The 22,011-nt window shown below is 37.3% G+C and overlaps 5 non-coding genes across 5 annotated transcripts; all 5 read left to right on the forward strand.

The window, feature by feature from the left end:
* Positions 1 to 2,466: 2,466 nt before the first annotated feature.
* Positions 2,467 to 4,461, forward strand: LOC113564823. Its single transcript, XR_003408328.1, has one exon. It is a non-coding gene; the product is annotated as a small subunit ribosomal RNA (ribosomal RNA).
* Positions 4,462 to 5,310: 849 nt separating this feature from the next.
* On the forward strand, positions 5,311 to 5,489 carry LOC113564832. The gene has a single exon (XR_003408333.1). It is a non-coding gene; the product is annotated as a 5.8S ribosomal RNA (ribosomal RNA).
* Positions 5,490 to 5,878: 389 nt separating this feature from the next.
* On the forward strand, positions 5,879 to 9,839 carry LOC113564826. The gene has a single exon (XR_003408331.1). It is a non-coding gene; the product is annotated as a large subunit ribosomal RNA (ribosomal RNA).
* Positions 9,840 to 18,614: 8,775 nt separating this feature from the next.
* Positions 18,615 to 20,609, forward strand: LOC113564824. Its single transcript, XR_003408329.1, has one exon. It is a non-coding gene; the product is annotated as a small subunit ribosomal RNA (ribosomal RNA).
* Positions 20,610 to 21,459: 850 nt separating this feature from the next.
* Positions 21,460 to 21,638, forward strand: LOC113564833. Its single transcript, XR_003408334.1, has one exon. It is a non-coding gene; the product is annotated as a 5.8S ribosomal RNA (ribosomal RNA).
* The last annotated feature ends 373 nt before the right edge of the window (positions 21,639 to 22,011 follow it).

Below are 22,011 nucleotides of genomic sequence, written 5' to 3' on the forward strand. Positions count from 1 at the left end.
CCCTATCATATTAAAGAACTAAAGAACTTAAAGAAATCAAGTAAAGTTGCCAAGACGCATATGATATTGTCCCTATCATATTAAAGAAATAAAGAACTTAAAGAAATCAAGTAAAGTTGCCAAGACGCATATGATATTGTCCCTATCATATAAATATAGGATAAATGTATATAATTATATATAAAGAAAAATATATGAAATATCCGTATATTTATTGAACAATATAAGGAAATTATATATAAAACATATGAAAAGGAATATTTATTGTATGTATAAAAGAAAAAATTCAGAAATACTCCTATATTCTCTTAGTATTATAGAGAAAACCCATATAAGTGAGAGGTATTAGTAGTGTAAACGACGCTTTGATCGACAGAGGGTTCAAAAACTACTATAGGTAGGCAGTGGTTGCCGACCTCTCGTATTGTTCAAAACTTATGTATTCATATGATTTTGACAATAATATAAGGAAATTAATTATAAAACATATGAAAAGGAATATTTATTGTATGTATAAAAGAAAAAATTCAGAAATACTCCTATATTCTCTTAGTATTATAGAGAAAACCCATATAAGTGAGAGGTATTAGTAGTGTAAACGACGCTTTGATCGACAGAGGGTTCAAAAACTACTATAGGTAGGCAGTGGTTGCCGACCTCTCGTATTGTTCAAAACTTATGTATTCATATGATTTTGACAATAATATAAGGAAATTAATTATAAAACATATGAAAATGAATATTTATTATATGTATAAAGGAAAAAAATCAGAAATACTCCTATATTCTCTTAGTATTATAGAGAAAACCCATATAAGTGAGAGGTATTAGTAGTGTAAACGACGCTCTGATCGACAGAGGGTTCAAAAACTACTATAGGTAGGCAGTGGTTGCCGACCTCTCGTATTGTTCAAAACTTATGTATTCATATGATTTTGACAATAATATAAGGAAATTAATTATAAAACATATGAAAATGAATATTTATTATATGTATAAAGGAAAAAATTCAGAAATACTCCTATATTCTCTTAGTATTATAGAGAAAACCCATATAAGTGAGAGGTATTAGTAGTGTAAACGACGCTTTGATCGACAGAGGGTTCAAAAACTACTATAGGTAGGCAGTGGTTGCCGACCTCTCGTATTGTTCAAAACTTATGTATTCATATGATTTTGACAATAATATAAGGAAATTAATTATAAAACATATGAAAATGAATATTTATTATATGTATAAAGGAAAAAAATCAGAAATACTCCTATATTCTCTTAGTATTATAGAGAAAACCCATATAAGTGAGAGGTATTAGTAGTGTAAACGACGCTCTGATCGACAGAGGGTTCAAAAACTACTATAGGTAGGCAGTGGTTGCCGACCTCTCGTATTGTTCAAAACTTATGTATTCATATGATTTTGACAATAATATAAGGAAATTAAATATAAAACATATGAAAATGAGCAATTATCATATGATTAATGGAAAAAATAATTCATTTATATATGAATAAAGGAAAATTCTCTTAATATATAAGAGAATAGCACGTGTTGGGTGGCAAACAGAATTGAAAATACCCGCTTTGAGGACAGCGGGTTCAAAAACTACTATAGGTAGGCAGTGGTTGCCGACCTCATGCATTATTCGAAATATATATTTCGGATCATGATGATTTAAATTTGGTTACTTACAAATAAAGTATATTATTATCCGTACAAATTTGTTTCTCAGTTCTTATGAACATGGGACTTGGCTCCGCGGTTAATAGGAATATACGACTTTAGATAATATCGTTGAAACAACAGTCAAGTTTCTATTATACATAGAATAACAAATCGTTTCCATATATTATCGTTAATTTTTGGAGGCAGGCAAATTTATTGTTATTTATTTAATAATATATTACCTGCCGTAAAGTTGGAAAATTATATCGTTACCGCGGTATAATATATATATTCATATTTATTACATGATGGAAAAATTACAAAATTTTTAATATAGAAATCATATGCGCTCGGTTTTACGTTATGTATTACCAGAGAGTTATATGGATAAAGATAAATTTTAAATTTATCATCAAATTGCAAATGATTTAACTCAATATTTATATTGGTTAAACAAAAATTGTACATGTGTGGATACAATAATTATGTATGTTGGAAACAAAATGATATTTTAGAATGAAATATGTATAATATAAATACAAAATTATAGAAATATATATTATTGAACTTGTTAATAATGGTGAAACAAGTATAAAAATATAATGGAATATACGAATACGAATGCTATATAAAAATGGCCGTAATCGAATTAAAAGAGATTTAAAATTTTACCCAAAGGCAAAATATTGAAGTATTTTTCAATATGATATAATAAATGGAATTATATAAAATGGAAATCTATAATATTTATATTGCTTATTTCAATTCGAAAAATATGAATGGAATATGAAGAAAGAAACATTATTCTGGTTGATCCTGCCAGTAGTTATATGCTTGTCTCAAAGATTAAGCCATGCATGTCTAAGTACACACGAATTAAAAGTGAAACCGCAAAAGGCTCATTATATCAGTTATGGTTCCTTAGATCGTTAACAGTTACTTGGATAACTGTGGTAATTCTAGAGCTAATACATGCAATTAAAACATGAACCTTATGGGACATGTGCTTTTATTAGGCTAAAACCAAGCGATCGCAAGATCGTTATATTGGTTGAACTCTAGATAACATGCAGATCGTATGGTCTTGTACCGACGACAGATCTTTCAAATGTCTGCCCTATCAACTTTTGATGGTAGTATCTAGGACTACCATGGTTGCAACGGGTAACGGGGAATCAGGGTTCGATTCCGGAGAGGGAGCCTGAGAAACGGCTACCACATCTAAGGAAGGCAGCAGGCGCGTAAATTACCCACTCCCAGCTCGGGGAGGTAGTGACGAAAAATAACAATACAGGACTCATATCCGAGGCCCTGTAATTGGAATGAGTACACTTTAAATCCTTTAACAAGGACCAATTGGAGGGCAAGTCTGGTGCCAGCAGCCGCGGTAATTCCAGCTCCAATAGCGTATATTAAAGTTGTTGCGGTTAAAACGTTCGTAGTTGAACTTGTGCTTCATACGGGTAGTACAACTTACAATTGTGGTTAGTACTATACCTTTATGTATGTAAGCGTATTACCGGTGGAGTTCTTATATGTGATTAAATACTTGTATTTTTTCATATGTTCCTCCTATTTAAAAACCTGCATTAGTGCTCTTAAACGAGTGTTATTGTGGGCCGGTACTATTACTTTGAACAAATTAGAGTGCTTAAAGCAGGCTTCAAATGCCTGAATATTCTGTGCATGGGATAATGAAATAAGACCTCTGTTCTGCTTTCATTGGTTTTCAGATCAAGAGGTAATGATTAATAGAAGCAGTTTGGGGGCATTAGTATTACGACGCGAGAGGTGAAATTCTTGGACCGTCGTAAGACTAACTTAAGCGAAAGCATTTGCCAAAGATGTTTTCATTAATCAAGAACGAAAGTTAGAGGTTCGAAGGCGATCAGATACCGCCCTAGTTCTAACCATAAACGATGCCAGCTAGCAATTGGGTGTAGCTACTTTTATGGCTCTCTCAGTCGCTTCCCGGGAAACCAAAGCTTTTGGGCTCCGGGGGAAGTATGGTTGCAAAGCTGAAACTTAAAGGAATTGACGGAAGGGCACCACCAGGAGTGGAGCCTGCGGCTTAATTTGACTCAACACGGGAAAACTTACCAGGTCCGAACATAAGTGTGTAAGACAGATTGATAGCTCTTTCTCGAATCTATGGGTGGTGGTGCATGGCCGTTCTTAGTTCGTGGAGTGATTTGTCTGGTTAATTCCGATAACGAACGAGACTCAAATATATTAAATAGATATCTTCAGGATTATGGTGCTGAAGCTTATATAGCCTTCATTCATGGTGGCAGTAAAATGTTTATTGTGTTTGAATGTGTTTATGTAAGTGGAGCCGTACCTGTTGGTTTGTCCCATTATAAGGACACTAGCTTCTTAAATGGACAAATTGCGTCTAGCAATAATGAGATTGAGCAATAACAGGTCTGTGATGCCCTTAGATGTCCTGGGCTGCACGCGCGCTACAATGAAAGTATCAACGTGTATTTCCTAGACCGAGAGGTCCGGGTAAACCGCTGAACCACTTTCATGCTTGGGATTGTGAACTGAAACTGTTCACATGAACTTGGAATTCCCAGTAAGTGTGAGTCATTAACTCGCATTGATTACGTCCCTGCCCTTTGTACACACCGCCCGTCGCTACTACCGATTGAATTATTTAGTGAGGTCTCCGGACGTGATCACTGTGACGCCTTGCGTGTTACGGTTGTTTCGCAAAAGTTGACCGAACTTGATTATTTAGAGGAAGTAAAAGTCGTAACAAGGTTTCCGTAGGTGAACCTGCGGAAGGATCATTATTGTATAAAATCCTTACCGTTAATAAAAATTTGTTATAATACAAATACATTTTGAATTTACCAAAATTACTTACCAAATTACCAAATTAAAAAATTTACCAAATTTATATTACCATATTATCAAATTTACCAGATTACGAATTTTTACAAAAGCAAAGCGCATAATATGATATGATTATAGAACGAAACGATTCAATTGAATCAAATTAAAAATATATATATAAATATATATTAAAATAAAAGTTAAAATCAAAATAAAATGAATCTGATGGGTTTTTATTTATATGAGGCTTTGGCAACCTCATAAGATTTTAACATGTTGTGTAATGGCGGGCACAACAAAAAAAAATATTATATATATGTGGCTTTGAAATGTAAAAATAAAACTTCGAATATTGGAGAGATCGAAGATATCAAATTCGAAAATGGAAATCGAATTAAAACATTAAAAATAATGGTTATCAAAATAATTTGTTAATATAAAATGGTGAACTTTGTGTGTATATGGACCATAATATACACGCGTTGCGAATATGTATTGTTCATCTTAGTTATGAGCATACGTTGGCTAATGCAACAACCTAAAATATACAATGTTGTACCTGGTACCCATCAGGTTAATGTTTTATATAAATTGCAGTATGTATCGCCCAAACATAGTTAAATATAAACCGTAAATAACCAGATTATATGATACATAATGCTTATATGAAACTAAGACATTTCGCAGCATTTATTTTAGGTATAAAAATACATTTATTGAAGGAATTGATATATGCCAGTAAAATGGTGTATTTTTAATTTCTTTCAATAAAAACAAAATTGACATTATATAAAAATGAATTATAAAACTCTAAGCGGTGGATCACTCGGCTCATGGGTCGATGAAGAACGCAGCAAACTGTGCGTCATCGTGTGAACTGCAGGACACATGAACATCGACATTTTGAACGCATATCGCAGTCCATGCTGTTATGTACTTTAATTAATTTTATAGTGCTGCTTGGACTACATATGGTTGAGGGTTGTAAGACTATGCTAATTAAGTTGTTTATAAATTTTATAAGCATATGGTATATTATTGGATAAAATAATAATATTTTTATTCATAATATTAAAAAATATATATGAAAAACATTATCTCACATTTGGATGTGAAAAACGAAGAGAAATATTTTCTTTTTCAATCAAGTAATACTGAGAAATGTCTAGCATAAAAAATTGAATTATTTTTCATCTAGAATTGTCTCTTATTAATGATTCGGAAATAGAAAAAACTTGGTTATGTTATTATTCTTCGTTGGTTCGTTTAATGGAAAACACTTTGCTACAAGAAATAATGGAAATTTTATAACGAATTTAATAAAATGTTTTTATCATTATATATAAAGAATTAATGGCAAGAAAAAGTTATATACAACCTCAACTCATATGGGACTACCCCCTGAATTTAAGCATATTAATTAGGGGAGGAAAAGAAACTAACAAGGATTTTCTTAGTAGCGGCGAGCGAAAAGAAAACAGTTCAGCACTAAGTCACTTTGTCTATATGGCAAATGTGAGATGCAGTGTATGGAGCGTCAATATTCTAGTATGAGAAATTAACGATTTAAGTCCTTCTTAAATGAGGCCATTTACCCATAGAGGGTGCCAGGCCCGTATAACGTTAATGATTACTAGATGATGTTTCCAAAGAGTCGTGTTGCTTGATAGTGCAGCACTAAGTGGGTGGTAAACTCCATCTAAAACTAAATATAACCATGAGACCGATAGTAAACAAGTACCGTGAGGGAAAGTTGAAAAGAACTCTGAATAGAGAGTTAAACAGTACGTGAAACTGCTTAGAGGTTAAGCCCGATGAACCTGAATATCCGTTATGGAAAATTCATCATTAAAATTGTAATATTTAAATAATATTATGAGGATAGTGTGCATTTTTTCCATATAAGGACATTGTAATCTATTAGCATATACCAAATTTATCATAAAATATAACTTATAGTTTATTCCAATTAAATTGCTTGCATTTTAACACAGAATAAATGTTATTAATTTGATAAAGTGCTGATAGATTAATATGATTACAGTGCGTTAATTTTTCGGAATTATATAATGGCATAATTATCATTGATTTTTGTGTTTATTATATGCACTTGTATGATTAACAATGCGAAAGATTCAGGATACCTTCGGGACCCGTCTTGAAACACGGACCAAGGAGTCTAACATATGTGCAAGTTATTGGGATATAAACCTAATAGCGTAATTAACTTGACTAATAATGGGATTAGTTTTTTAACTATTTATAGCTAATTAACACAATCCCGGGGCGTTCTATATAGTTATGTATAATGTATATTTATATTATTTATGCCTCTAACTGGAACGTACCTTGAGCATATATGCTGTGACCCGAAAGATGGTGAACTATACTTGATCAGGTTGAAGTCAGGGGAAACCCTGATGGAAGACCGAAACAGTTCTGACGTGCAAATCGATTGTCAGAATTGAGTATAGGGGCGAAAGACCAATCGAACCATCTAGTAGCTGGTTCCTTCCGAAGTTTCCCTCAGGATAGCTGGTGCATTTTAATATTATATAAAATAATCTTATCTGGTAAAGCGAATGATTAGAGGCCTTAGGGTCGAAACGATCTTAACCTATTCTCAAACTTTAAATGGGTAAGAACCTTAACTTTCTTGATATGAAGTTCAAGGTTATGATATAATGTGCCCAGTGGGCCACTTTTGGTAAGCAGAACTGGCGCTGTGGGATGAACCAAACGTAATGTTACGGTGCCCAAATTAACAACTCATGCAGATACCATGAAAGGCGTTGGTTGCTTAAAACAGCAGGACGGTGATCATGGAAGTCGAAATCCGCTAAGGAGTGTGTAACAACTCACCTGCCGAAGCAACTAGCCCTTAAAATGGATGGCGCTTAAGTTGTATACCTATACATTACCGCTAAAGTAGATGATTTATATTACTTGTGATATAAATTTTGAAACTTTAGTGAGTAGGAAGGTACAATGGTATGCGTAGAAGTGTTTGGCGTAAGCCTGCATGGAGCTGCCATTGGTACAGATCTTGGTGGTAGTAGCAAATAATCGAATGAGACCTTGGAGGACTGAAGTGGAGAAGGGTTTCGTGTGAACAGTGGTTGATCACGAGTTAGTCGGTCCTAAGTTCAAGGCGAAAGCCGAAAATTTTCAAGTAAAACAAAAATGCCAAATTATATAAACAAAGCGAAAATAATACACTTGAATAATTTTGAACGAAAGGGAATACGGTTCCAATTCCGTAACCTGTTGAGTATCCGTTTGTTATTAAATATGGGCCTCGTGCTCATCCTGGCAACAGGAACGACCATAAAGAAGCCGTCGAGAGATATCGGAAGAGTTTTCTTTTCTGTTTTATAGCCGTACTACCATGGAAGTCTTTCGCAGAGAGATATGGTAGATGGGCTAGAAGAGCATGACATATACTGTTGTGTCGATATTTTCTCCTCGGACCTTGAAAATTTATGGTGGGGACACGCAAACTTCTCAACAGGCCGTACCAATATCCGCAGCTGGTCTCCAAGGTGAAGAGTCTCTAGTCGATAGAATAATGTAGGTAAGGGAAGTCGGCAAATTAGATCCGTAACTTCGGGATAAGGATTGGCTCTGAAGATTGAGATAGTCGGGCTTGATTGGGAAACAATAACATGGTTTATGTGCTCGTTCTGGGTAAATAGAGTTTCTAGCATTTATGTTAGTTACTTGTTCCCCGGATAGTTTAGTTACGTAGCCAATTGTGGAACTTTCTTGCTAAAATTTTTAAGAATACTATTTGGGTTAAACCAATTAGTTCTTATTAATTATAACGATTATCAATTAACAATCAATTCAGAACTGGCACGGACTTGGGGAATCCGACTGTCTAATTAAAACAAAGCATTGTGATGGCCCTAGCGGGTGTTGACACAATGTGATTTCTGCCCAGTGCTCTGAATGTCAAAGTGAAGAAATTCAAGTAAGCGCGGGTCAACGGCGGGAGTAACTATGACTCTCTTAAGGTAGCCAAATGCCTCGTCATCTAATTAGTGACGCGCATGAATGGATTAACGAGATTCCTACTGTCCCTATCTACTATCTAGCGAAACCACAGCCAAGGGAACGGGCTTGGAATAATTAGCGGGGAAAGAAGACCCTTTTGAGCTTGACTCTAATCTGGCAGTGTAAGGAGACATAAGAGGTGTAGAATAAGTGGGAGATATTAGACCTCGGTTTGGTATCGTCAATGAAATACCACTACTCTTATTGTTTCCTTACTTACTTGATTAAATGGAACGTGTATCATTTCCTAGCCATTATACGGATATATTTATTATATCTTATGGTATTGGGTTTTGATGCAAGCTTCTTGATCAAAGTATCACGAGTTTGTTATATAATCGCAAACAAATTCTTTAATAAAACGATGCATTTATGTATTTTTGATTTGAAAATTTGGTATAACTCCAATTACTCAGGTATGATCCAATTCAAGGACATTGCCAGGTAGGGAGTTTGACTGGGGCGGTACATCTCTCAAATAATAACGGAGGTGTCCCAAGGCCAGCTCAGTGCGGACAGAAACCACACATAGAGCAAAAGGGCAAATGCTGACTTGATCTCGGTGTTCAGTACACACAGGGACAGCAAAAGCTCGGCCTATCGATCCTTTTGGTTTAAAGAGTTTTTAACAAGAGGTGTCAGAAAAGTTACCATAGGGATAACTGGCTTGTGGCGGCCAAGCGTTCATAGCGACGTCGCTTTTTGATCCTTCGATGTCGGCTCTTCCTATCATTGTGAAGCAAAATTCACCAAGCGTTGGATTGTTCACCCATGCAAGGGAACGTGAGCTGGGTTTAGACCGTCGTGAGACAGGTTAGTTTTACCCTACTAATGACAAAACGTTGTTGCGACAGCATTCCTGCGTAGTACGAGAGGAACCGCAGGTACGGACCAATGGCACAATACTTGTTCGAGCGAACAGTGGTATGACGCTACGTCCGTTGGATTATGCCTGAACGCCTCTAAGGTCGTATCCGTGCTGGACTGCAATGATAAATAAGGGGCAATTTGCATTGTATGGCTTCTAAACCATTTAAAGTTTATAATTTACTTTATAAACGACAATGGATGTGATGCCAATGTAATTTGTAACATAGTAAATTGGGAGGATCTTCGATCACCTGATGCCGCGCTAGTTACATATAAAAGCATTATTTAATACAATGACAAAGCCTAGAATCAATTGTAAACGACTTTTGTAACAGGCAAGGTGTTGTAAGTGGTTGAGCAGCTGCCATACTGCGATCCACTGAAGCTTATCCTTTGCTTGATGATTCGATATAAAATATATAAGTACTTTTATCATGTACTTATAATGGGTGCCCAGAGTGCCCAGAATAGTAGCCAGTAGCCAAATGCTTTGTCATCAATTTAGTGACACGCATATGAAATCAAGTAAAGTTGCCAAGACGCATATGATAATGTCCCTATCATATTAAAGAACTAAAGAACTTAAAGAAATCAAGTAAAGTTGCCAAATGCTTTGTCATCAAATTAGTGACGCATATGATATTGTCCCTATCTAATTATAGAAATAAAGAACTTAAAGAACTCAAGTAAAGTTGCCAAGACGCATATGATAATGTCCCTATCATATTAAAGAACTAAAGAACTTAAAGAAATCAAGTAAAGTTGCCAAGACTCATATGATAATGTCCCTATCATATTAAAGAACTAAAGAACTTAAAGAAATCAAGTAAAGTTGCCAAATGCTTTGTCATCAAATTAGTGACGCATATGATATTGTCCCTATCTAATTATAGAAATAAAGAACTTAAAGAACTCAAGTAAAGTTGCCAAGACGCATATGATAATGTCCCTATCATATTAAAGAACTAAAGAACTTAAAGAAATCAAGTCAAGTTGCCAAATGCTTTGTCATCAAATTAGTCAGTCACTTCCTAACTCTCGTCGAGTGCAGTCGTGCCTACGGATAAAGTGTTTATTCTCTGAGTGATTTTCGCTGTGAAAAAGTAAACCTGGAATCTTCAAAAACGTACAGAAAGTTGGCCCAAGACCTGTAGTGCGTGTGATACGCGAACGCAAGTTCATGCAACGTGTCCTTTGGCTGCAGATGGTATTTAACTTATTTGCAAAAGTGCACGTGTTTAGCAAATCAGCTGTCTGGTGTCACCAGTCGTCGCCTACTCAGCTGGTGGAACAGCTGTTCCAGTGGTGTGTGTACTGGCTAAATTGAACCCGATAACCACAACCAGTTTCGAAATAGGTGGCGCCTCTACCCCTATAGTAAAAAATTTCTCCGCCAGAGGGCGTTAATCAGTTCCATAAAGCGCCAGCAGGTGGCGCTCTTTGCTCCCCCCTTCTGTGCCTGACAATTAACACTCACTCGTACAGAAAGGCAAAACCTGAAAGACACGTGCTACTGCACGCAGTTACCATGGGCAAAAACGATATGGAAGTGGATAATGTGGCTCTGCCCACTTCTAAGAAAAACGGTTGGCAAACGCTGGTGCCTAAGAAGAATGCAGGCAAGCGCAAGGAGCCACCTAATCTAGCTACGACCGTAAACCCCAAAGTACCCAAGGTACTAAAACCCATAAAGAAGAAGACGTCGGCCACTGGCAGCTCCAGCTCCAGCTCCAGCTCCAGCGAATCTGACGATGAATACGAGGAACCAGGTGAGGTACGACAGTTCACCTTGCCCCTAAAGAAAAAGACAGCTAAGCTGGCCAAAGTCAACAAGGTCAGCGATGCTGAGGAGCTGCTGTCAAATACCAACCGATTCGCTGCACTGCCTATCGAAGAGGACGTTGTCACCAAGGAACCAGCTATACCAGTGGAGGCCACTGTACCCAAGCCCCCTCCAATCATAATACCTGGGGTGCACAGCATCGCAGATATGCTAGCTGACCTTGGAGAAGTAACCGAGCCAGGTAGCTTCGCCTACAAGGCTACCGGAGGCGGTAGCGTCAGAATCATGCCGAAAGACAGCTCGACATACCGGAAAATTGTCAACCACATGGACAACCACAACATGGCCTTCAGGACTTTCCAACTCAAGGAAAACCGAGCTTTTCGCGTGGTAATTAAAGGGCTACATTCAACAACGCCAGTTGACCTCATCACTGAAGAACTGAAGGGGCTCGGACACACTGTTCGAGATATCAAGAACGCCATCTCGAGAACCACAAAGAAACCTATGGCTATGTTCTTCGTAAACTTGGAGCCTTCAAGTAACAATAAAAAGGTGTTCGAGATCAACAGGCTCTGCCACGCTGTGGTCTCCACCGAGGAGCCCAGAAAATTCAATGACCTGGTGCAGTGCTACCGCTGCCAGGCTTTCGGGCATACCAAGAGGTACTGCAGATTGCAGTACACTTGCGTAAAATGCGGTCAGGGGCATGCATCTACCGAGTGCACTAAGGCCAAAGACGCTCCTGCTACATGCGGTAACTGCGGAGAGGCGCACACTGCGTCATACCAAGGCTGTCGAGTATACATCGAGGCCAAGAAGAGGGCTTCCCCTAAGCCAAAAACGAAGACGATGACACCACCGCCGAAAGAGGCCCATACACCACCAGCGACAACCAACAACGCCACATTCACTGGCTTTAGCTACGCTGACGTCATCAGGGGAGGATACCCCCAGCAACAGCAACCCAAACACACCTTCAACCAACAAGGTCTCATTGACCGGGAGGCAGCGTTGGAGGAGAGAATAATGAAGCGCATGGAGAACATGATGGCTTCAATGTTCTCCCAGTTTAAAGACATGGTGATGGCCATGTTCTCCTGCCAGAGAACCATGCCATGAATACACAAATAGTAATCTGGAATGCTAACGGCTTGGCGCGGAACAAGCCAGAAGTGGAGCTCTACCTGAAAACCAACCAGGTAGACGTGATGCTGGTCAGCGAGACCCACTTTACAACGAGGTCTCACTTCAAAATCCCTGGCTACGAGGTGGTCAACGCCTTGCACCCAGCGGACAGGATCAGAGGTGGAGCCACAGTAATCGTACGAAGAGGATTACTGTACGAGGAGATGGAGCCGGTGCAGCTGGAATGGATGCAATGCGCCAGGATCCAGCTGCTGACACATTCGGGCAAAATCTGTATCGCGGCAGCATACTTGCCCCCGCGTTATACAATCAGCCATCCCGAGTTGTCACTGCAGCTGAAAAACTTGGGTCCCAAATTTCTTATTGGCGGAGACTTTAATGCCAAGCACACATGGTGGGGCTCCAGGATCGTCAACCCCAAGGGCAGCACTCTGCTTAGGTGCGTCAGAGAGTTGGGCTGCAATCTGCACACAACGGGTGAGCCAACATACTGGCCCAGTGACCCTAACAAAATACCGGACCTCCTTGATCTAGGCATCAGTAGAGGAATCGACCCGGCGAAAGTATCTACAGTTGGGTGCTACGAGCTGTGCTCTGACCACAGCATGGTCAGGATAGTACTTAGGACCTCCTTCCTAAGCACCCCCAGAGGCACCAAACTGATCAGGAGAAATACCGACATAACTGTGTTCAAAAGCTGGCTTGAAGAAAACGTTGACCCACACCCGGCTATCAGCACTGGAGGAGACATAGACGAAGCCGTTGCTAGCCTTACTGGCAAAATCCAGCAGGCGGCAAGGATGGCCACACCCACACCTCCTACCAACAGTGAGAGACCCCAAGTGGCCCGCAGGGACAACCATCTATGGTCGACTGAACTGGCGTCGATGGTATCGGAGAAAAGGAGGCTGAGGAGAGTCTGGCAGACTAGCAGAACACCGTCCGACAAGAGGGCCTACAACAGAGCCTGCAAGCAGCTCAAACAGATGCTTCATGACTCGAGAAACAAGGCGCTCGAGGAGTACCTAATAGAACTGGAGCCTGGCAATGCTGAGCACAACATCTGGAACGCCACCAAATATCTGAAGAGGCCTGCGCGGAGGGTGCCACCTGTCAAAACAGCTGCAGGTGTATGGTGCCGGTCAAGCCAAGAGAAAGCGGACTGCGTTTGCTGACCACCTGGAAACCAGCTTTCAGCCATTCGCCCTATGTGAAGACGAAGACGTTGAAGAGACGAAGCAGTTCGTTGACGCAGCCTGCCCTATGGACCTGCCTATCGCAGAGATAGGTAGTCAGGAGATTCTGGATGAGATCTCGTGCTTGAAGCTCACCAAATCTCCTGGCCACGACCAAATCGACGCAGCTGCCCTCAAGCTGCTCCCAGCGAACTGCATAGAGTACCTGAAGGCTCTGATGAACCAATGCTTAAGACTGGGACACTTTCCTTCTCAGTGGAAGTGCGCTGAGGTTATCCTCATACACAAGCCGGGCAAGCCAGAAGCCGAGCTAGGCTCATACAGGCCGATCAGTCTACTCGCCATCCTGTCAAAAATCCTTGAGAAGCTGTTCCTCAAGAGGTTGCTGACCATCCTGGAGGAAAAGAGGACCATCCCTGACCACCAGTTCGGTTTCAGGCAAGGACATGGCGCCATCCAGCAGTGCCACCGGGTCGTCTCCAGGGTCTTCGATGCCTTCGAAAACAAGAAGTATTGCGCGGCAGTCTTCCTCGATGTGAGGCAGGCTTTCGACAGGGTGTGGCACCTCGGCCTGCTTTTTAAGCTGAAGCAACAGTTACCTACCCCATACTACATGTTCCTCAAGGCATACGTGGAAGAGAGGAGGTTTTACGTGAGGAGCAGTAACTCCAAATCACCCCAACACGTGGTGAGAGCCGGAGTACCTCAGGGCAGCGTACTCGGTCCTGTGCTGTACAACATATTCACCTCAGATATGCCAGTATCTGAAGACAATAGAATATTGACATGCACCTACGCCGACGACACAGCGCTCCTGTGCTCTGACACAACCCCTACCCTGGCAGCGCAAGGGCTGCAACACGAGCTGGACACGATACAGTCATGGCTGAAAAGGTGGAACATCACCATAAACGCTGACAAATCCACCTACGTCACGTTTACACTCAGACCAGACAACTGTCCACCCGTCCACATCAACGGCACCAACATACCGTCCAATTCGAGGGCCAAGTACCTGGGACTAACCCTGGACAAGCGTCTCACATGGAAGGACCACATAGGGGATAAAGTAAAACTCATGAGGCACAAATGCCGCTCCATGACATGGCTCCTGGGCAGACGAAGCACGCTACCGACTAGATACAAACTACTCCTCTACAAAGCCATCATAAAGCCGGCTTGGACATACGGCATCGAGCTGTGGGGCACTGCCTCCCATACAAATATCAAAAGACTACAGAGAGCAGAATGCCGCATCCTAAGATTTATCCTCAACTGTCCTTACTACGTGAGGAACACGACAATCAAAAGGGACCTCAAAATGCAAAGTGTCGCCGAGGAGTCCAGGAAAGCCAGCAGGAGGCACCTGGAGAAGCTGGAGGAACCACCAAAACCAACTTGCTGTCAACCTCCTGGACAACAGCCTACAGCGCAGAAGACTCCGAAGAAACCATCCACTTGACCTACTCCTTTCCGGGTTCCCTAAAGGAATCCCCTGATGACCCTAGCTATTAAATATAAGATTGCCTAGAAAATCTACATAACCGCCAATGTACCACATAATTTAATTGATTGCCCTCCTGGCAGATGTAAATAAAGATACTGTAATATTAAAAAAAAAAAAAAAAAAAAAAAAATCAAATTAGTGACGCATATGATATTGTCCCTATCTAATTATAGAAATAAAGAACTTAAAGAACTCAAGTAAAGTTGCCAAGACGCATATGATATTGTCCCTATCTAATTATAGAAATAAAGAACTAAAGAAATCAAGTAAAGTTGCCAAGACGCATATGATATTGTCCCTATCTATTATATAATAAGAACTTAAGAAATCAGTAAAGTTGCCAAGACGCTATGATATTGTCCCTATCAGTTATAGATATAAAGAACTTAAAGAAATCAGTAGTTGCCAAATGCTTTGCATCAAATTAGTGACGCATATGATAATTGTCCCTATCTAATTATAGAAATAAAGAACTTAAAGAAATCAAGTAAGTTGCAATGCTTGTCATCAATAGGACGCATATGATATTGTCCCTATCTAATTATAGAAATAAAGAACTTAAAGAAATCAAGTAAAGTTGCCAAGACGCATATGATAATGTCCCTATCATATTAAAGAACTAAAGAACTTAAAGAAATCAAGTAAAGTTGCCAAGACGCATATGATATTGTCCCTATCATATTAAAGAAATAAAGAACTTAAAGAAATCAAGTAAAGTTGCCAAGACGCATATGATATTGTCCCTATCATATAAATATAGGATAAATGTATATAATTATATATAAAGAAAAATATATGAAATATCCGTATATTTATTGAACAATATAAGGAAATTATATATAAAACATATGAAAAGGAATATTTATTGTATGTATAAAAGAAAAAATTCAGAAATACTCCTATATTCTCTTAGTATTATAGAGAAAACCCATATAAGTGAGAGGTATTAGTAGTGTAAACGACGCTTTGATCGACAGAGGGTTCAAAAACTACTATAGGTAGGCAGTGGTTGCCGACCTCTCGTATTGTTCAAAACTTATGTATTCATATGATTTTGACAATAATATAAGGAAATTAATTATAAAACATATGAAAAGGAATATTTATTGTATGTATAAAAGAAAAAATTCAGAAATACTCCTATATTCTCTTAGTATTATAGAGAAAACCCATATAAGTGAGAGGTATTAGTAGTGTAAACGACGCTTTGATCGACAGAGGGTTCAAAAACTACTATAGGTAGGCAGTGGTTGCCGACCTCTCGTATTGTTCAAAACTTATGTATTCATATGATTTTGACAATAATATAAGGAAATTAATTATAAAACATATGAAAATGAATATTTATTATATGTATAAAGGAAAAAAATCAGAAATACTCCTATATTCTCTTAGTATTATAGAGAAAACCCATATAAGTGAGAGGTATTAGTAGTGTAAACGACGCTCTGATCGACAGAGGGTTCAAAAACTACTATAGGTAGGCAGTGGTTGCCGACCTCTCGTATTGTTCAAAACTTATGTATTCATATGATTTTGACAATAATATAAGGAAATTAATTATAAAACATATGAAAATGAATATTTATTATATGTATAAAGGAAAAAATTCAGAAATACTCCTATATTCTCTTAGTATTATAGAGAAAACCCATATAAGTGAGAGGTATTAGTAGTGTAAACGACGCTTTGATCGACAGAGGGTTCAAAAACTACTATAGGTAGGCAGTGGTTGCCGACCTCTCGTATTGTTCAAAACTTATGTATTCATATGATTTTGACAATAATATAAGGAAATTAATTATAAAACATATGAAAATGAATATTTATTATATGTATAAAGGAAAAAAATCAGAAATACTCCTATATTCTCTTAGTATTATAGAGAAAACCCATATAAGTGAGAGGTATTAGTAGTGTAAACGACGCTCTGATCGACAGAGGGTTCAAAAACTACTATAGGTAGGCAGTGGTTGCCGACCTCTCGTATTGTTCAAAACTTATGTATTCATATGATTTTGACAATAATATAAGGAAATTAATTATAAAACATATGAAAATGAATATTTATTATATGTATAAAGGAAAAAATTCAGAAATACTCCTATATTCTCTTAGTATTATAGAGAAAACCCATATAAGTGAGAGGTATTAGTAGTGTAAACGACGCTTTGATCGACAGAGGGTTCAAAAACTACTATAGGTAGGCAGTGGTTGCCGACCTCTCGTATTGTTCAAAACTTATGTATTCATATGATTTTGACAATAATATAAGGAAATTAATTATAAAACATATGAAAATGAATATTTATTATATGTATAAAGGAAAAAATTCAGAAATACTCCTATATTCTCTTAGTATTATAGAGAAAACCCATATAAGTGAGAGGTATTAGTAGTGTAAACGACGCTCTGATCGACAGAGGGTTCAAAAACTACTATAGGTAGGCAGTGGTTGCCGACCTCTCGTATTGTTCAAAACTTATGTATTCATATGATTTTGACAATAATATAAGGAAATTAAATATAAAACATATGAAAATGAGCAATTATCATATGATTAATGGAAAAAATAATTCATTTATATATGAATAAAGGAAAATTCTCTTAATATATAAGAGAATAGCACGTGTTGGGTGGCAAACAGAATTGAAAATACCCGCTTTGAGGACAGCGGGTTCAAAAACTACTATAGGTAGGCAGTGGTTGCCGACCTCATGCATTATTCGAAATATATATTTCGGATCATGATGATTTAAATTTGGTTACTTACAAATAAAGTATATTATTATCCGTACAAATTTGTTTCTCAGTTCTTATGAACATGGGACTTGGCTCCGCGGTTAATAGGAATATACGACTTTAGATAATATCGTTGAAACAACAGTCAAGTTTCTATTATACATAGAATAACAAATCGTTTCCATATATTATCGTTAATTTTTGGAGGCAGGCAAATTTATTGTTATTTATTTAATAATATATTACCTGCCGTAAAGTTGGAAAATTATATCGTTACCGCGGTATAATATATATATTCATATTTATTACATGATGGAAAAATTACAAAATTTTTAATATAGAAATCATATGCGCTCGGTTTTACGTTATGTATTACCAGAGAGTTATATGGATAAAGATAAATTTTAAATTTATCATCAAATTGCAAATGATTTAACTCAATATTTATATTGGTTAAACAAAAATTGTACATGTGTGGATACAATAATTATGTATGTTGGAAACAAAATGATATTTTAGAATGAAATATGTATAATATAAATACAAAATTATAGAAATATATATTATTGAACTTGTTAATAATGGTGAAACAAGTATAAAAATATAATGGAATATACGAATACGAATGCTATATAAAAATGGCCGTAATCGAATTAAAAGAGATTTAAAATTTTACCCAAAGGCAAAATATTGAAGTATTTTTCAATATGATATAATAAATGGAATTATATAAAATGGAAATCTATAATATTTATATTGCTTATTTCAATTCGAAAAATATGAATGGAATATGAAGAAAGAAACATTATTCTGGTTGATCCTGCCAGTAGTTATATGCTTGTCTCAAAGATTAAGCCATGCATGTCTAAGTACACACGAATTAAAAGTGAAACCGCAAAAGGCTCATTATATCAGTTATGGTTCCTTAGATCGTTAACAGTTACTTGGATAACTGTGGTAATTCTAGAGCTAATACATGCAATTAAAACATGAACCTTATGGGACATGTGCTTTTATTAGGCTAAAACCAAGCGATCGCAAGATCGTTATATTGGTTGAACTCTAGATAACATGCAGATCGTATGGTCTTGTACCGACGACAGATCTTTCAAATGTCTGCCCTATCAACTTTTGATGGTAGTATCTAGGACTACCATGGTTGCAACGGGTAACGGGGAATCAGGGTTCGATTCCGGAGAGGGAGCCTGAGAAACGGCTACCACATCTAAGGAAGGCAGCAGGCGCGTAAATTACCCACTCCCAGCTCGGGGAGGTAGTGACGAAAAATAACAATACAGGACTCATATCCGAGGCCCTGTAATTGGAATGAGTACACTTTAAATCCTTTAACAAGGACCAATTGGAGGGCAAGTCTGGTGCCAGCAGCCGCGGTAATTCCAGCTCCAATAGCGTATATTAAAGTTGTTGCGGTTAAAACGTTCGTAGTTGAACTTGTGCTTCATACGGGTAGTACAACTTACAATTGTGGTTAGTACTATACCTTTATGTATGTAAGCGTATTACCGGTGGAGTTCTTATATGTGATTAAATACTTGTATTTTTTCATATGTTCCTCCTATTTAAAAACCTGCATTAGTGCTCTTAAACGAGTGTTATTGTGGGCCGGTACTATTACTTTGAACAAATTAGAGTGCTTAAAGCAGGCTTCAAATGCCTGAATATTCTGTGCATGGGATAATGAAATAAGACCTCTGTTCTGCTTTCATTGGTTTTCAGATCAAGAGGTAATGATTAATAGAAGCAGTTTGGGGGCATTAGTATTACGACGCGAGAGGTGAAATTCTTGGACCGTCGTAAGACTAACTTAAGCGAAAGCATTTGCCAAAGATGTTTTCATTAATCAAGAACGAAAGTTAGAGGTTCGAAGGCGATCAGATACCGCCCTAGTTCTAACCATAAACGATGCCAGCTAGCAATTGGGTGTAGCTACTTTTATGGCTCTCTCAGTCGCTTCCCGGGAAACCAAAGCTTTTGGGCTCCGGGGGAAGTATGGTTGCAAAGCTGAAACTTAAAGGAATTGACGGAAGGGCACCACCAGGAGTGGAGCCTGCGGCTTAATTTGACTCAACACGGGAAAACTTACCAGGTCCGAACATAAGTGTGTAAGACAGATTGATAGCTCTTTCTCGAATCTATGGGTGGTGGTGCATGGCCGTTCTTAGTTCGTGGAGTGATTTGTCTGGTTAATTCCGATAACGAACGAGACTCAAATATATTAAATAGATATCTTCAGGATTATGGTGCTGAAGCTTATATAGCCTTCATTCATGGTGGCAGTAAAATGTTTATTGTGTTTGAATGTGTTTATGTAAGTGGAGCCGTACCTGTTGGTTTGTCCCATTATAAGGACACTAGCTTCTTAAATGGACAAATTGCGTCTAGCAATAATGAGATTGAGCAATAACAGGTCTGTGATGCCCTTAGATGTCCTGGGCTGCACGCGCGCTACAATGAAAGTATCAACGTGTATTTCCTAGACCGAGAGGTCCGGGTAAACCGCTGAACCACTTTCATGCTTGGGATTGTGAACTGAAACTGTTCACATGAACTTGGAATTCCCAGTAAGTGTGAGTCATTAACTCGCATTGATTACGTCCCTGCCCTTTGTACACACCGCCCGTCGCTACTACCGATTGAATTATTTAGTGAGGTCTCCGGACGTGATCACTGTGACGCCTTGCGTGTTACGGTTGTTTCGCAAAAGTTGACCGAACTTGATTATTTAGAGGAAGTAAAAGTCGTAACAAGGTTTCCGTAGGTGAACCTGCGGAAGGATCATTATTGTATAAAATCCTTACCGTTAATAAAAATTTGTTATAATACAAATACATTTTGAATTTACCAAAATTACTTACCAAATTACCAAATTAAAAAATTTACCAAATTTATATTACCATATTATCAAATTTACCAGATTACCGAATTTTTACAAAAGCAAAGCGCATAATATGATATGATTATAGAACGAAACGATTCAATTGAATCAAATTAAAAATATATATATAAATATATATTAAAATAAAAGTTAAAATCAAAATAAAATGAATCTGATGGGTTTTTATTTATATGAGGCTTTGGCAACCTCATAAGATTTTAACATGTTGTGTAATGGCGGGCACAACAAAAAAAAATATTATATATATGTGGCTTTGAAATGTAAAAATAAAACTTCGAATATTGGAGAGATCGAAGATATCAAATTCGAAAATGGAAATCGAATTAAAACATTAAAAATAATGGTTATCAAAATAATTTGTTAATATAAAATGGTGAACTTTGTGTGTATATGGACCATAATATACACGCGTTGCGAATATGTATTGTTCATCTTAGTTATGAGCATACGTTGGCTAATGCAACAACCTAAAATATACAATGTTGTACCTGGTACCCATCAGGTTAATGTTTTATATAAATTGCAGTATGTATCGCCCAAACATAGTTAAATATAAACCGTAAATAACCAGATTATATGATACATAATGCTTATATGAAACTAAGACATTTCGCAGCATTTATTTTAGGTATAAAAATACATTTATTGAAGGAATTGATATATGCCAGTAAAATGGTGTATTTTTAATTTCTTTCAATAAAAACAAAATTGACATTATATAAAAATGAATTATAAAACTCTAAGCGGTGGATCACTCGGCTCATGGGTCGATGAAGAACGCAGCAAACTGTGCGTCATCGTGTGAACTGCAGGACACATGAACATCGACATTTTGAACGCATATCGCAGTCCATGCTGTTATGTACTTTAATTAATTTTATAGTGCTGCTTGGACTACATATGGTTGAGGGTTGTAAGACTATGCTAATTAAGTTGTTTATAAATTTTATAAGCATATGGTATATTATTGGATAAAATAATAATATTTTTATTCATAATATTAAAAAATATATATGAAAAACATTATCTCACATTTGGATGTGAAAAACGAAGAGAAATATTTTCTTTTTCAATCAAGTAATACTGAGAAATGTCTAGCATAAAAAATTGAATTATTTTTCATCTAGAATTGTCTCTTATTAATGATTCGGAAATAGAAAAAACTTGGTTATGTTATTATTCTTCGTTGGTTCGTTTAATGGAAAACACTTTGCTACAAGAAATAATGGAAATTTTATAACGAATTTAATAAAATGTTTTTATCATTATATATAAAGAATTAATGGC

The sequence above is a fragment of the Drosophila erecta genome, unplaced genomic scaffold (assembly GCF_003286155.1).
Source record: "Drosophila erecta strain 14021-0224.00,06,07 unplaced genomic scaffold, DereRS2 tig00000978-arrow-arrow-pilon, whole genome shotgun sequence".
Classification (NCBI taxonomy): Eukaryota; Metazoa; Arthropoda; class Insecta; order Diptera; family Drosophilidae; genus Drosophila; species Drosophila erecta.